The following is a 15,263-nucleotide window of genomic DNA, read 5'->3' on the forward strand; positions in this document are numbered from 1 at the left end:
ACAGAGTAACGCCTTAGGTAAGATGCCATGATGTAGAGGGATAAACTCAAGCAATATGATATAAACCCCATATTTTTATCCTCGATGGCAAAAATACAATACGTGTCGTTTCCCTTTCTGTCACTGAGATCGAGCACCGCAAGATTGAACCCAAAGCTAAGCACTTCTCCCATTGCAAGAAAGATCAATCTAGTAGGCCAAACCAAACTGATAATCCGAAGAGACTTGCAAAGATAACCAATCATGCATAAAAGATTTCAGAGAAGAATCAAATATTGTTTATAGATAGACTTGATCATAAACCCACAATTCATCGGATCTCGACAAACACACCGCAAAAAGAGTTACATTGAATAGATCTCCAAGAAGATCAAGGAGAACTTTGTATTGAGATCCAAAGAGAGAGAAGAAGCCATCTAGCTACTAGCTATGGACCCGAAGGTCTGAAGTAAATCGGAGGGGCCATGGAGTTGATGTAGAGGCCCTCCGTGATCAATGCCCCCTTCGAAGGAGCTCCAGAAAAGGCCCCATGATGGGATCTCTTGGGTACAGAAGGTTGCAGCGGTGGAAATAGGGTTTCGTGGTGCTCCTGGATGTTTTCGGGGTATGTGAACATATATAGGAGGAAGAAGTAGGTCGGTTGAGCCACAAGGGGCCCACGAGGGGGAAGGGCGCGCCCAGGGGGTAGGCGCGCCCCCTGCCTCGTGGACTCCTCGTTGGTTGCTTGACGTCCACTCCAAGTCCTCTGGATCACGTTTGTTCCAAAAATCACGCTCCCGAAGGTTTCATTCTGTTTGGACTCCGTTTGATATTCCTTTTCTGTGAAACACTAAAATAGGCAAAAAAACAACAATTTGCACTGGGCCTTGGGTTAATAGGTTAGTCCCAAAAATAATATAAAAGTGTAAAATAAATCCCATTAGTATCCAAAACAGATAATATAATAGCATGGAACAATCAAAAAATTATAGATACGTTGGAGACGTATCAGTGTCGACGATCGCCTCGAAGACGAGGTGCTCCTCCAAGATCTGGCGGTCGACACACATGGCAGCCATAGCGATCTCGTTCGCGTGTGCGGCCGCATGCTACTGAGCTACATGTTATACTGCATGCAAAATGGTTGTGGGCAGCGCTTAATTGTATTAGGGGGCAGTGATTTCGGTGGAAGGTGTCGCTCCGTCGGTCGGGGCATGTGGGACGGGAAAGGGGGAGGATGGTGTGGGTGGGGTGTGGATTACCAGACCATATCGACGAGGCTGTGCGGCAAGAAGAAGGGTTGGCGGCGAGGAGGCTGCGCAGCAAGAAGAAGGGTCGCCGGCGAGGAGGCGGCGCTGCAAGAAGAAGGGTAGCCGGCGAGGAGGCTGCGCTGGAAGAAGAAGGGTAGCCGGAGAGGAGGCGGCGCTGCAAGAAGAAGGGTTGTTGGCGAGGAGGCTGAGCTTCCAGTAAGCAGCAGTGAAGGTTTGAACTTGGAAAGCAAGGAGGAACATTGGAAATGTGACTTTTGATAGGAGGGAGGGGGCGGGGAGATAGATATTTCCGCGGTGGCAAAAAAATTTCGCTCGGTGCCGCGAGAAACTGGCGCACAAGTGTGGTTCAAGAGGGGACGGTGGACTATAGACGACGAAGCTTCCTGCGTAAGCCAGACAAGACGGTGTGCCAAGATTTTTTATATCGCATCCCACACGATTCTTTCTAGTAAAATGTTTGTGGTATACCTGATTTTTTCATTATGTTTTTAAAGATAAAATGGTATTACGGAGGGAAAGGATGGTGTTTGAATTGCTAGAACATTTACATACAATGAACATGCAACTAGTACATGAGTGTCATGTCTAAATTTGGAATTATTCCGGGTTCGTTTGGCATTTTTTATGCATTACTTGAGTTTCTGGGCATTTGATGTGCATAATTCAAATTTGAACTACAAACACCTTCTCCAATGCACCAAAGTTTGTTGAAAAATCACATGTGTGTCTTTGGGTGAATTTATAGGTTCCATGCAAGAAATCGGAATGCAAACATCTGGGCGTCGTAGCTCGGCCGAAATGATTGAGAAACTTGGTTTTTTAATTCCAGTAAATCCAAAACATGGTTGAAAATCATGAACTTGGCATGGTGTCATGACATGGCACCAACATGTTTAACTAAATTTTTTTGCCGAATTGGGACAACCTTTGGTGTAAGTTTCTTGCAAATTGGAGCTTCCGTGAAGGCTCATGGTTCCGAGAGGGAACGTGTCACCTCCGTGTGCGAAATGACATACGTACACTACCTTCTCCCGCCTTAATTTTTTTACACTGGCAAATTAGACCAAATAAAAGTATCGTGCTAAATTTTGGAATTATTCCGGGTTCGTTTGGCATTTTTATGCATTAATTGAGTTTCTGGGCATTTAATGTGCATAATTCAAATTTGAACTACAAGCACATGCTCCAGTGCACCAAAGTTGTTTGAAAAACCACATGTGTGTCCTTGGATGAATTTCTAGATCCCATGCAAAAGATGAGAATGAAATTCAAACATCTGAACGTCGTGGATCGACCGGAAAAATTGAGAAACTTGGTTTTTTAATTCCTGAAAATCCAAAACACGCTTGAAAATCATGAAACTTGGCATGGTGTCATGACATGGCACCAACATGCTGCAGTATTTTTTTTGACCGAATTGGAACAAGCTTTGGTGTAAGCTTTTTGCAAATCGGAGCTTCCGCCAAGAAGGCTCGTGGTTCCGAGAGGGAACATGTCACCTCCGTGTGCGAAACGACATACGTACACTGCCTTCTCCCGCCTTAATTTTTTTACATAGATAAATTAGACCAAATAGAAGTATCGTGCTAAATTTTGGAATTATTCTGGGTTCTTTTGACATTTTTATGCATTAATTGAGTTTATGCGCATTTAATATGTATAATTCAAATTTAAACTACAAGCACAGGCTCCAGTGCACCAAAGTTGTTTGAAAAACCACATGTGTGTCCTTGGGTGAATTTTTAGGTCACATGTAAGAGATGGGAATGAAGTTCAAACATCTGGGCGTCGTGGCTCGCCCGAAAAGATTGAAAAACTTGGTTTTTTTAATTCCTGTAAATCCAAAACACGCCTGAAAATCATGAAACTTGGCATGGTGTCATGACATGGCACCAACATGCTACGGTAATTTTTTTGGCCGAATTGGGACAAGCTTTGGTGTAAACTTCTTGCAAACCGGAGCTTCCGCCAAGAAGGCTCGTGGTTCCGAGGGAACGTGCCACCTCCGTGTGCGAAACGACATACATACACTGCCTTCTCCCGCCTTAATTTTTTACACATGCAGATTAGACCAAATATAATTATCATGCTAAATTTTGAAATTATTCCGGGTTCGTTTGACATTTTTATGCATTAATTGAGTTTATGCGCATTTAATGTGCATAATTCAAATTTGAACTACAAGCACAAGCTCCAGTGCACCAAAGTTGTCTGAAAAACCACATGTGTGTCCTTGGGTGAATTTCTAGGTCTCATGCAAGAGATGAGAATGAAATTCAAACATATGGGCGTCGTGGTTCGCCCGGAAAGATTGAGAAATTTGGTTTTTTAATTCCTGTAAATCCAAAACACGCCTGAAAATCATGAAACTTGGCATGTGTTGGAAATATGCCCTAGAGGCAATAATAAAAGTATTATTATATTTCCTTGTTCATGATAATTGTCTTTTATTCATGCTATAACTGTATTATCCGGAAATCGTAATACACGTGTGAATACATAGACCACAATATGTCCCTAGTGAGCCTCTAGTTGACTAGCTCGTTGTGATCAACAGATAGTCATGGTTTCCTGGCTATGGACATTGGATGTCGTTGATAACGGGATCACATCATTAGGAGAATGATGTGATGGACAAGACCCAATCCTAAGACTAGCACAAAAGATCGTGTAGTTCATTTGCTAGAGCTTTGCCAATGTCAAGTATCTCTTCCTTCGACCATGAGAGCGTGTAACTCCTGGATACCGTAGGAGTGCTTTGGGTGTATCAAACGTCACAACGTAACTGGGTGACTATAAAGGTGCACTACAGGTATCTCCGAAAGTATCTATTGTTTTATGCGGATCGAGACTGGGATTTGTCACTCCGTGTAAACGGAGAGGTATCTCTGGGCCCACTCGGTAGGACATCATCATATGCGCAATGTGACCAAGGAGTTGATCACGGGATGATGTGTTACGGAACGAGTAAAGTGGCTTGCCGGTAACGAGATTGAACAAGGTATTGGATACCGACGATCGAATCTCGGGCAAGTAACATACCGATAGACAAAGGGAATTGAATACGGGATTGATTAAGTCCTTGACATCGTGGTTCATCCGATGAGATCATCGTGGAACATGTGGGAGCCATCATGGGTATCCAGATCCCGCTGTTGGTTATTGACCGGAGAACGTCTCGGTCATGTCTACATGTCTCCCGAACCCATAGGGTCTACACACTTAAGGTTCGATGACGCTAGGGTTATAAAGGAAGTTTGTATGTGGTTACCGAATGTTGTTCGGAGTCCCGGATGAGATCCCGGACGTCACGAGGAGTTCCGGAATGGTCCGGAGGTAAAGATTTATATATGGGAAGTCCTATTTTGGCCACCGGAAAATGTTCGGGATTTTTCGGTATTATACCGGGAAGGTTCTAGAAGGTTCCGGAGTGGGGCCCACCTGCATGGGGGGACCCACATGGACGTGGGTAGTGGGGGCAAGGCCCCACACCCCTGGTCAAGGCGCACCAAGATCCCCCCTTAGAAGGAATAAGATCATATCCCGAAGGGATAAGATCAAGATCCCTAAAAAGGGGGGATAACAATCGGTGGGGAAGGAAATAATGAGATTTCTTTCCTCCCACCTTGGCCAACGCCCCAATGGACTTGGAGGGCAAGAAACCAGCCCCTCCACCCCTATATATAGTGGGGAGGCGCATGGGAGCTATAGACGAAGTTCTGGTGCAGCCCTCCCCCTCTCACAAGTACTCCTCCTCTCCCGTGGTGCTTGGCGAAGCCCTGCAGGATTGCCACGCTCCTCCACCACCACCACGCCGTTGTGCTGCTGCTGGATGGAGTCTTCCTTAACCTCTCCCTCTCTCCTTGCTGGATCAAGGCTTGGGAGACGTCACCGGGCTGTATGTGTGTTGAATGCGGAGGTGCCGTGCGTTCGGCACTTGATCATCGGTGATTTGAATCACGACGAGTACGACTCCATCAACCCCGTTCACTTGAACGCTTCCGCTTAGCGATCTACAAGGGTATGTAGATGCACTCTCTTTCTACTCGTTGCTGGTCTCTCCATAGATAGATCTTGGTGACACGTAGGAAAATTTTGAATTTCTGCTACGTTCCCCAACAGTGGCATCAGAGCTAGGTCTATTGCGTAGATTCTTTGCACGAGTAGAACACAAAATAGTTGTGGGCATTGATTTTGTTCAATATGCTTACCGTTACTAGTCCAATCTTGTTTCGACGGTATTGTGGGATGAAGCGGCCCGGACCGACCTTACACGTACTCTTACGTGAGACAGGTTCCACCGATTGACATGCACTTGGTGCATAAGGTGGCTAGCGGGTGCCAGTCTCTCCCACTTTAGTCGGAACGGATTCGATGAAAAGGGTCCTTATGAAGGGTAAATAGCAATTGGCATATCACGTTGTGGTCTTGCGTAGGTAAGAAACGTTCTTGCTAGAAACCCATAGCAGCCACGTAAAACATGCAACAACAATTAGAGGACGTCTAACTTGTTTTTGCAGGGTATGCTATGTGATGTGATATGGCCAAGAAGAATGTGATGAATGATATGTGATGTATGAGATTGATCATGTTCTTGTAATAGGATTCACGACTTGCATGTCGATGAGTATGACAACCGGCAGGAGCCATAGGAGTTGTCTTTATTTATTGTATGACCTGCGTGTCATTGAAGAACGCCATGTAAACTACTTTACTTTATTGCTAAAAGCGTTAGTCATAGAAGTAGAAGTAGTCGTTGGCGTGACAACTTCATGAAGACACGATGATGGAGATCATGATGATGGAGATCATGGTGTCGTGCCGGTGACGATGATGATCATGGAGCCCCGAAGATGAAGATCAAAAGGAGCAAAATGATATTGGCCATATCATGTCACTATTTGATTGCATGTGATGTTTATCATGTTTATGCATCTTGTTTGCTTAGGACGACAGTAGTAAATAAGATGATCCCTTACAAAATTTCAAGAAGTGTTCTCCCCTAACTGTGCACCGTTGCTACAGTTCGTCGCTTCTAAGCACCACGTGATGATCGGGTGTGATGGATTCTTACGTTCACATACAACGGGTGTAAGACAGTTTTACACAGCGAAAACACTTAGGGTTAACTTGACGAGCCTAGCATGTGCAGACATGGCCTCGGAACACGGAGACCGAAACGTCGAGCATGAGTCGTATGGTAGATACGATCAACATGAAGATGTTCACCGATGATGACTAGTCCGTCTCACGTGATGATCGGACACGGCCTAGTTGACTCGGATCATGTGCTCACTTAGATGACCAGAGGGATGTCTATCTAAGTGGGAGTTCATAAGATGAACTTAATTATCCTGAACATAGTCAAAAGACCTTTTGCAAATTATGTCGTAAGCTCGCGCTTTAGTTCCACTGTTTAGATATGTTCCTAGAGAAAATATAGTTGAAAGTTGATAGTAGCGATTATGTGATCAGTAGAAAGCTTATGTCCTTAATGCACCGCTCAGTGTGCTGAACCCCAACATCGTTTGTCGATGTTGCGAACATCGGACATACACGTTTTGATAACTACGTGATAGTTCAGTTAAACGGTTTAGAGTTGAGGTACCAAAGACGTTTTCGAAATGTCGCGGAACATATGAGATGTTTCGAGGGCTGAAATTGGGATTTCAGGCTCGTGCCCACGTCAAGAGGTATAAGACCTCCGACGATTTTCTTAGCCTGCAAACTAACGGAGAAAAGCTCAATCGTTGAGCTTGTGCTCAGATTGTCTGAGTGCAACAATCACTTGAATCGAGTGGGAGTTGATCTTCCATATGAGATAGTGATGTTTCTCCAAAGTCATTTCCACCAAGCTGCTAGAGCTTTGTGATGAACTATAACATATCAGGGATAGATATGATGATCCTTGAGGTAGTCACGATGTTTGACACCGCGAAAGTAGAAATCAAGAAGGAGCATCAATTGTTGATGGTTGGTGAAACCACTAGTTTCAAGAAGGGCAAGGGCTAGAAGGGATACTTCATGAAACGGCAATTCAGCTGCTGCTCTAGTGAAGAAACCCAAGGTTGAACCCAAACCCGAGACTAAGTGCTTCAGTAATAAGGGGAACAACCACTGGAGCAGAATTACCCTAGATACTTGGTAGATGAGAAGGCTGGCAAGGTCGATAGAAGTATATTGGATATACATTGTGTTGACGTGTACTTTACTAGTACTCCTAGTAGCACCAGAGTATTAGATACTGGTTCGGTTGCTAAGTGTTAGTAACTCAAAATAAAAGCTACGGAATAAACGGAGACTAGCTAAAGGTGAGCTGACGATATGTGTTGGAAATGTTTCCAAGGTTGATATGATCAAGCATCGCACGCTCCCTCTACCATCGAGATTGGTGTTAAAACCTGAATAATTGTTATTTGGTGTTTGCGTAGAGCATAGACATGATTGGATTATGACTATTGCAATACAGTTATTCATTTAAGGAGAATAATAGTTACTCTATTTATGTGAATAATACCTTCAGTGGTCTTGCACCTAAAAATGGTTTATTGAATCTCGATCGTGGTGATACACATTTTCATGCCAAAAGATAGTAATGATAGTACCACTTACTGGTGGCACTGCCATGTAAGTCATATTGGTTTAAAACGCATGAAGAAGCTCCATGTTGATGGATCTTTGGACTCACTCGTTTTTGAAAAGTTTGAGACATGCGAACCATGCCTATTGGTGTATACGCATGAAGAAACTCCATGCAGATGGATCGTTTGGACTCACTTGATTTTGAATCACTTGAGATATGCAAATCATACCACATGGGCAAGATGACTGAAAAGCCTCGTTTTCAGTAAGATGGAACAAGATAGCAACTTGTTGGAAGTAACACATTTTGATGTGTGCAGTCCAATGAGTGCTGAGGCATGCAGTGAATATCGTTATGTTCTTACTTCACAGATGATTCGAGTAGATGTTGAGAATATTTACTTGATGAAACACAAGTCTGAATTATTGAATGGTTTAAGTAATTTCAGAGTGAAGTAGAAGATCATTGTGACAGGAGGATAAAATGTCTATGATATGATCATAGAGATGAATATCTGAGTTACAAGTTTTGGCACACAATTAAGACATTGTGGAAATTGTTTCGCAATTAATACCACCTGGAACACCATAGTGTGATGGTGTGTCCGAACATCATAACTGCACCCTATTGGATATGATGCATACCATGATGTCTCTTATCGAGTTACCACTATCGTTCATGGGTTAGGCATTAGAGACAACCACATTCACTTTAAATAGGGCACCACGTAATTCCGTTGAGATGACACTGTATGAATTATGGTTTAGAGAAACCTAAGTTGTCGTTTCTTAAAGGTTTGGGGCTGCGATGCTTATGTGAATTTTTTTTTCAGGATTGATAAGCTCGAACCCAAAGCGGATAAAATGCATCTTCATAGGACACCCAAAACAGTTGGGTATACCTCCTAATTCAGATCTGAAAGCAATATGGATTGTTTCTTGAATCAGGTCCTTTCTCGAGAAAAGGTTTGTCTCGAAAAGTTGAGTGGGAGGATGGTGGAGACTTGATATGGTTATTGAACCATCACTTCAACCAGTGTGTATCAGGGCACAGGAAGTTGTTCCCGTGGCACCTACACCAATTGAAGTAGAAGCTTATGATAGTGATCATGAAGTTTCGGATCAAGTCACTGCCGTACCTCGTAGGGTGACAAGGATACGTACTACTTCAGAGTGGTACAGTAATCCTGTCTTGAAGGTCATGTTGCTAGACAACAATGAACCTATGAGCTATGGAGAAGTGATGGTGGGCCCAAATTCCGACAAATGGTTAGAAGCCATGAAATCCGAGATAGGATCCATGTATCAGAACAAAGCATGGACTTTGGTGGACTTGCCCAAAGATCGGCAAGCCATTGAGATAAATGGATCTTTAAGAAGAAGATGGACGTGGATGGTAATGTCACCATCTATGAAGCTCGACTTGTGGCGAAGAGTTTTTCACAAGTTCAAGGAGTTGACCGCGATGAGATTTTCTCATCCGTAGCGATGCTTAAGTCCGTCGGATTCATGTTAGCATTAGCTGCATTTATGAAATCTGGCAGATGGATGACAAAACGAGTTTCCTTACCGGTCTTCGTATGGAAAGGTTGTATGTGATACAAATCAGAAAGTTTTTGTCGATCCTAAGGATGCTAAAAGGTATGCTAGCTCCAGCGATCCTTCCATGGACTGGAGTAAGCATCTCGGAGTTGGAATGTGCGCTTTGATAAGATGATCAAAGATTTTGGGTTTATACAAAGTTTATGAGAAACTTGTATTTCCAAAGAAGTGAGTGGGAGCACTATAGAATTTCTGATGAGTATATGTTGTTGACATATTGATGATCGGAAATGATGTAGAATTTCTAGAAAGCATATAGGGTTATTTGAAAACTGTTTTTCAATGGAAAACCTGGATTAGGCTACTTGAACAATAAGCATCAAGATCTATAAGATAGATCAAAATGCTTGATAGTACTTTCAAATGAGCACGTACCTTGACATGATCTTGAAGGTGTTCAAGATGGATCAGTCAAAGAAGGAATTCTTGCCTGAGATGTAAGGTATGAAGTTAAGACTTAAAATCTCGACCACGGCAGAATAGAGAGAAAGGACGAAGGTCGTCCCCTATGCTTTTATCATAGGCTCTCTACAGTATGCTATGCTGTGTACCGCACCTGTAGTGTGCCTTGCCATGAGTCAGTCAAGGGGTACAAGAGTGATCCAAGAATGGATCACAGGACAGCGGTCAAAGTTATCCTTAGTAACTAGTGGACTAAGGAATTTTCTCGATTATGGAGGTGATAAAGAGTTCGATGTAAAGAGTTATGTTGATGCAAGCTTAACACCTATCCGGATAGCTCTGAGTAGAAATACCGGATACGTATAATGGAGCAACTTTTAGTATAGCTCCAAGTAGAACAGTTATTTGGAATAGCTCCAAATAGAGCGTGGTAGCTACATCTAGGAGATGACATAGAGATTTGTAAAGCACACACGGATCTAAAAGGTTCAGACCCGTTGACTATAACCTCTCTCACAAGCATAACATGATCAAACCCAGAACTCATCGAGTGTTAATCACATGGTAAATGTGAACTAGATTATTGACTCTAGTAAACTCTTTGGGTGTAAGTCACATGGGGATGTGACCTTGAGTGTTAATCACATATCGATGTGAACTAGATTATTGACTCTAGTGCAAGTGGGAGACTGTTGGAAATATGCCCTAGAGGCAATAATAAAAGTATTATTATATTTCCTTGTTCATGATAATTGTCTTTTATTCATGCTATAACTGTATTATCCGGAAATCGTAATACACGTGTGAATACATAGACCATAATATGTCCCTAGTGAGCCTCTAGTTGACTAGCTCGTTGTGATCAACAGATAGTCATGGTTTCCTGGCTATGGACATTGGATGTCGTTGATAACGGGATCACATCATTAGGAGAATGATGTGATGGACAAGACCCAATCCTAAGACTAGCACAAAAGATCGTGTAGTTCATTTGCTAGAGCTTTGCCAATGTCAAGTATCTCTTCCTTCGACCATGAGAGCGTGTAACTCCTGGATACCGTAGGAGTGCTTTGGGTGTATCAAACGTCACAACGTAACTGGGTGACTATAAAGGTGCACTACAGGTATCTCCGAAAGTATCTATTGTTTTATGCGGATCGAGACTGGGATTTGCCACTCCGTGTAAACGGAGAGGTATCTCTGGGCCCACTCGGTAGGACATCATCATATGCGCAATGTGACCAAGGAGTTTATCACGGGATGATGTGTTACGGAACGAGTAAAGTGACTTGCCGGTAACGAGATTGAACAAGGTATTGGATACCGACGATCGAATCTCGGGCAAGTAACATACCGATAGACAAAGGGAATTGAATACGGGATTGATTAAGTCCTTGACATCGTGGTTCATCCGATGAGATCATCGTGGAAGATGTGGGAGCCATCATGGGTATCCAGATCCCGCTGTTGGTTATTGACCGGAGAACGTCTCGGTCATGTCTACATGTCTCCCGAACCCGTAGGGTCTACACACTTAAGGTTCGATGACACTAGGGTTATAAAGGAAGTTTGTATGTGGTTACCGAATGTTGTTCGGAGTCCCGGATGAGATCTCGGACGTCACGAGGAGTTCCGGAATGGTCCGGAGGTAAAGATTTATATATGGGAAGTCCTATTTTGGCCACCGGAAAATGTTCGGGATTTTTCGGTATTATACCGGGAAGGTTCTAGAAGGTTCCGGAGTGGGGCCCACCTGCATGGGGGGACCCACATGGACGTGGGTAGTGGGGGCAAGGCCCCACACCCCTGGTCAAGGCGCACCAAGATCCCCCTTAGAAGGAATAAGATCATATCCCGAAGGGATAAGATGAAGATCCCTAAAAAGGGGGGATAACAATCGGTGGGGAAGGAAATAATGAGATTTATTTCCTCCCACCTTGGCCAACGCCCCAATGGACTTGGAGGGCAAGAAACCAGCCCCTCCACCCCTATATATAGTGGGGAGGCGCATGGGAGCTATAGACGAAGTTCTGGTGCAGCCCTCCCCCTCTCACAAGTACTCCTCCTCTCCCGCGGTGCTTGGCGAAGCCCTGCAGGATTGCCACGCTCCTCCACCACCACCACGCCGTTGTGCTGCTGCTGGATGGAGTCTTCCTCAACCTCTCCCTCTCTCCTTGCTGGATCAAGGCTTGGGAGACGTCACCGGGCTGTATGTGTGTTGAATGCGGAGGTGCCGTGCGTTCGGCACTTGATCATCGGTGATTTGAATCACGACGAGTACGACTCCATCAACCCCGTTCACTTGAACGCTTCCGCTTAGCGATCTACAAGGGTATGTAGATGCACTCTCTTTCTACTCGTTGCTGGTCTCTCCATAGATAGATCTTGGTGACACGTAGGAAAATTTTGAATTTCTGCTACGCTCCCCAACAGCATGGTGTCATGACATGGCACCAACATGCTGTGGTAATTTTTTTGGCTGAACTGGGACAAGTTTTGGTGTAAGCTTCTTGCAAACCGGAGCTTTCGTCAAGAAGGCTCGTGGTTCCGAGAGGAAACGTGTCACCTCCATGTGCGAAACGACATACGTACACTGCCTTCTCCTGCCTTAATTTTTTTACACAGGCATATTAGACCAAAATATAAGCATCGTGCTAAATTTTGGAATTATTCCGGGTTCGTTTGCCATTTTTATGCATTAATTGAGTTTATGCACATTTAATGTGCAGAATTCAAATTTGAACTACAAGCACGGGCTCTAGTGCACCAAAGTTGTTTGAAAACCACATGTGTGTCCTTGGGTGAATTTCTAGGTCCTATGCAAGAGATGGGAATGAAATTCAAACATCTGGGGCTCGTGGCTCGGCCGAAAAGATTGAGAAACTTAGTTTTTAATTTCTGTAAATCCAAAACACGCCTGAAAATCATGAAACTCAGCATGGGGTCATGACATGGTACCAACATGTTGTGGTAATTTTTCTGTCCGATTTGCCAAGGCGCACACATTAACAATCAACAAAGTCATTTTGGAACAAGTGTTGTCACGTTACAAATTGGAAACACAAGTATTACTGAAACCGTTGGCGTTTTACTTACCAATTACGTGCTGCCACGCATCCCCTTTTTTATTGGCTAGCAGGTGTCGTGCGGGGTATCTATTTGAGTACGGGAGGCGTGCGATCAGACCCCTGCGCGTGCTCATCGGGAGGAGAGCCCTTTCACCGCTACCCGCCGCGCACCTCCCTCCCAACGTCCCCATTAATGGTGCCCGAGTACCCGTTCTACGACGTGGCTATATGTCTCACTGGACTGAGATTTAAGAAAGAAAAATGAAAATCTAAAAAGAAAGTTTTGCACAGATCTTGATGTAAGATCTGATGGACCTATATAGCATCGACTGTGACTTATAGCAAGCATGATGAATATAAGGACGATGACAGTGGATAATAATTGTCTTACATATTTAGGAACATAATTAAAAAAAGCCACATGCGGCAACGGCCGAAATACACAAGGGCAAAAGAAGAAGGAAGACAATGATCTGGCTCGCTGATCTCTACTTTGTTGATGCATTGCTGCAGGCCACGGGAACTAGTCTCCACGGCGAGCGGCGATGAGCTCTTTCTTGTCCTCAAGATGCTGGTTGAGAGCATCCACGGATTCCTCCACCAGCCTTCTGCGCTCGATGCACAGCATGGCATTCTCGTCCATAAGTTTCTCGACGATGACGCCGGACCTCTCCAACAAGGCAGTGGTCTGCTCCTGATGCCCCGCACTTCCGACGATCTTCGCCCTCAGTAGGTCGCGCTCGGCCTGGAGCTTCGCATTGCTCTCATTTAGTTGCGGGATGATGCCGGTATACTGTTCAAACGAGGCTTTCAGGTCATCCTGCAACCTCGCCTACCTGGAGATCTGATCCATCTGCCTAAGGATGAGGGCACGCATGCGCTTGTAAGAGTCCTCGCCTGCCCACGAGACATTTTCCCAGGCTGCCATGGCGCGGGAGGACATCTCTGCTGCATTCGCGGTGCGACAGGACATCTCTGCTGCATCGATGGCGCGGTGGGACCTCCATGATGCTTCGGCGGCTCGTCGGGACCTCTCTGCTGCTACGGCCGCGCAGTAGGACATGTTGGCTGCTTTCACGGCAAGGCGGGACATCTCTCGTGCTTCCGCTTCCAGGGTCACCTCTCCCTGGTGGCAATCTCTCGACCCAGAACTCACGCTGGCCATGGTAGACGCAAGGGAACGATGATGAATGACTTGGTTTGTTTTTGTGGATGAGGAGTTGAGGGAATGTGCAGTCATCTTGGAGTATTAGTATTTATAACCGAGTAGTAATACACTCCTAAGTGGAAACCCGTTTAGGTTTTGATCGTTGTGAACAGGTTTGCAATTTGGAATGTGACGGGACGCGGCCTCCCTGTTCTTCTAAAAAAAATTGTGACAGGACGCATGCTCAAAATTTACTGACGGTTATAAGTGCGGCACTATTCCCGGAAGGACGTGGGCACGTACGCCTTCTTGGCCGTGTATGTGGCGTTTGCACCATAGGGTGCACCGCAATAGGCAATGTCAGCACCATCGCCCATGGTTCTTTTAATTAGAATGTATGTGCCCGTCTAACACACACATGTTGATCTATCTAACTGTTTCAGTTTGTTGTGGCTAATCGCAAACAGTTCATCCATGTGAAGTGTATGCCATCAATCGCAGACACTTTTATCTGGCTGACCCATTTCTGTTTTGTTGCCTAATCGCAAACAGTTAATCCTTTTGAAGCGTATGCCCTTAATCACACACACCTTGATCTGGCTGACCGTTTATTTTGTGTGTCCTAATCACAAACAGTTCATCCGAGTGAACCGTATGTTGTGTATCGCACACGCCTTCATCTGGCTGCCCGTTTCTTTTATTCCTCCTCATCAAAAACATTTAATTGAACTGAACCGTATGCCCTTCATCGCACACACAACTAAAACCTGAACCTTGTTTGATGCATCCGTCATCGCAAATGTTTGATACATTTCTGACGGTTTTCATACATCACCATTTGCGATTATTACATCGCACACAACTTCTCGAAGGGTCTCTGATCATAGTGTCACGTTATCAGCATCCTGCAGTAGTGATAGGAGACAACACAATTTTGACCAATTAACACTCATACACAAATCTAGGAATTCTAAAATTCTCAATACCCACTCAATCCATCATCATAATAAATCTAGAAGAAAGGCATGTTGGACTGTTGGTGGTCGGCTCTTGATTGGCAAGTAGAAAACTTTAGTGAAAGAGCAAGCAAGGACTAATTTTATGTAGACATGCTATATTAACGCTTTCACCAAGCTCTAGATTTCTCAGCTGAGATGCATGGCAACTTCTCCGACGAGCCAATAGTGGGATTTAAGAAGAAAGGATAGCAGA

The sequence above is a fragment of the Triticum aestivum genome, chromosome 3A (assembly GCF_018294505.1).
Source record: "Triticum aestivum cultivar Chinese Spring chromosome 3A, IWGSC CS RefSeq v2.1, whole genome shotgun sequence".
In the NCBI taxonomy this organism is placed as follows: Eukaryota; Viridiplantae; Streptophyta; class Magnoliopsida; order Poales; family Poaceae; genus Triticum; species Triticum aestivum.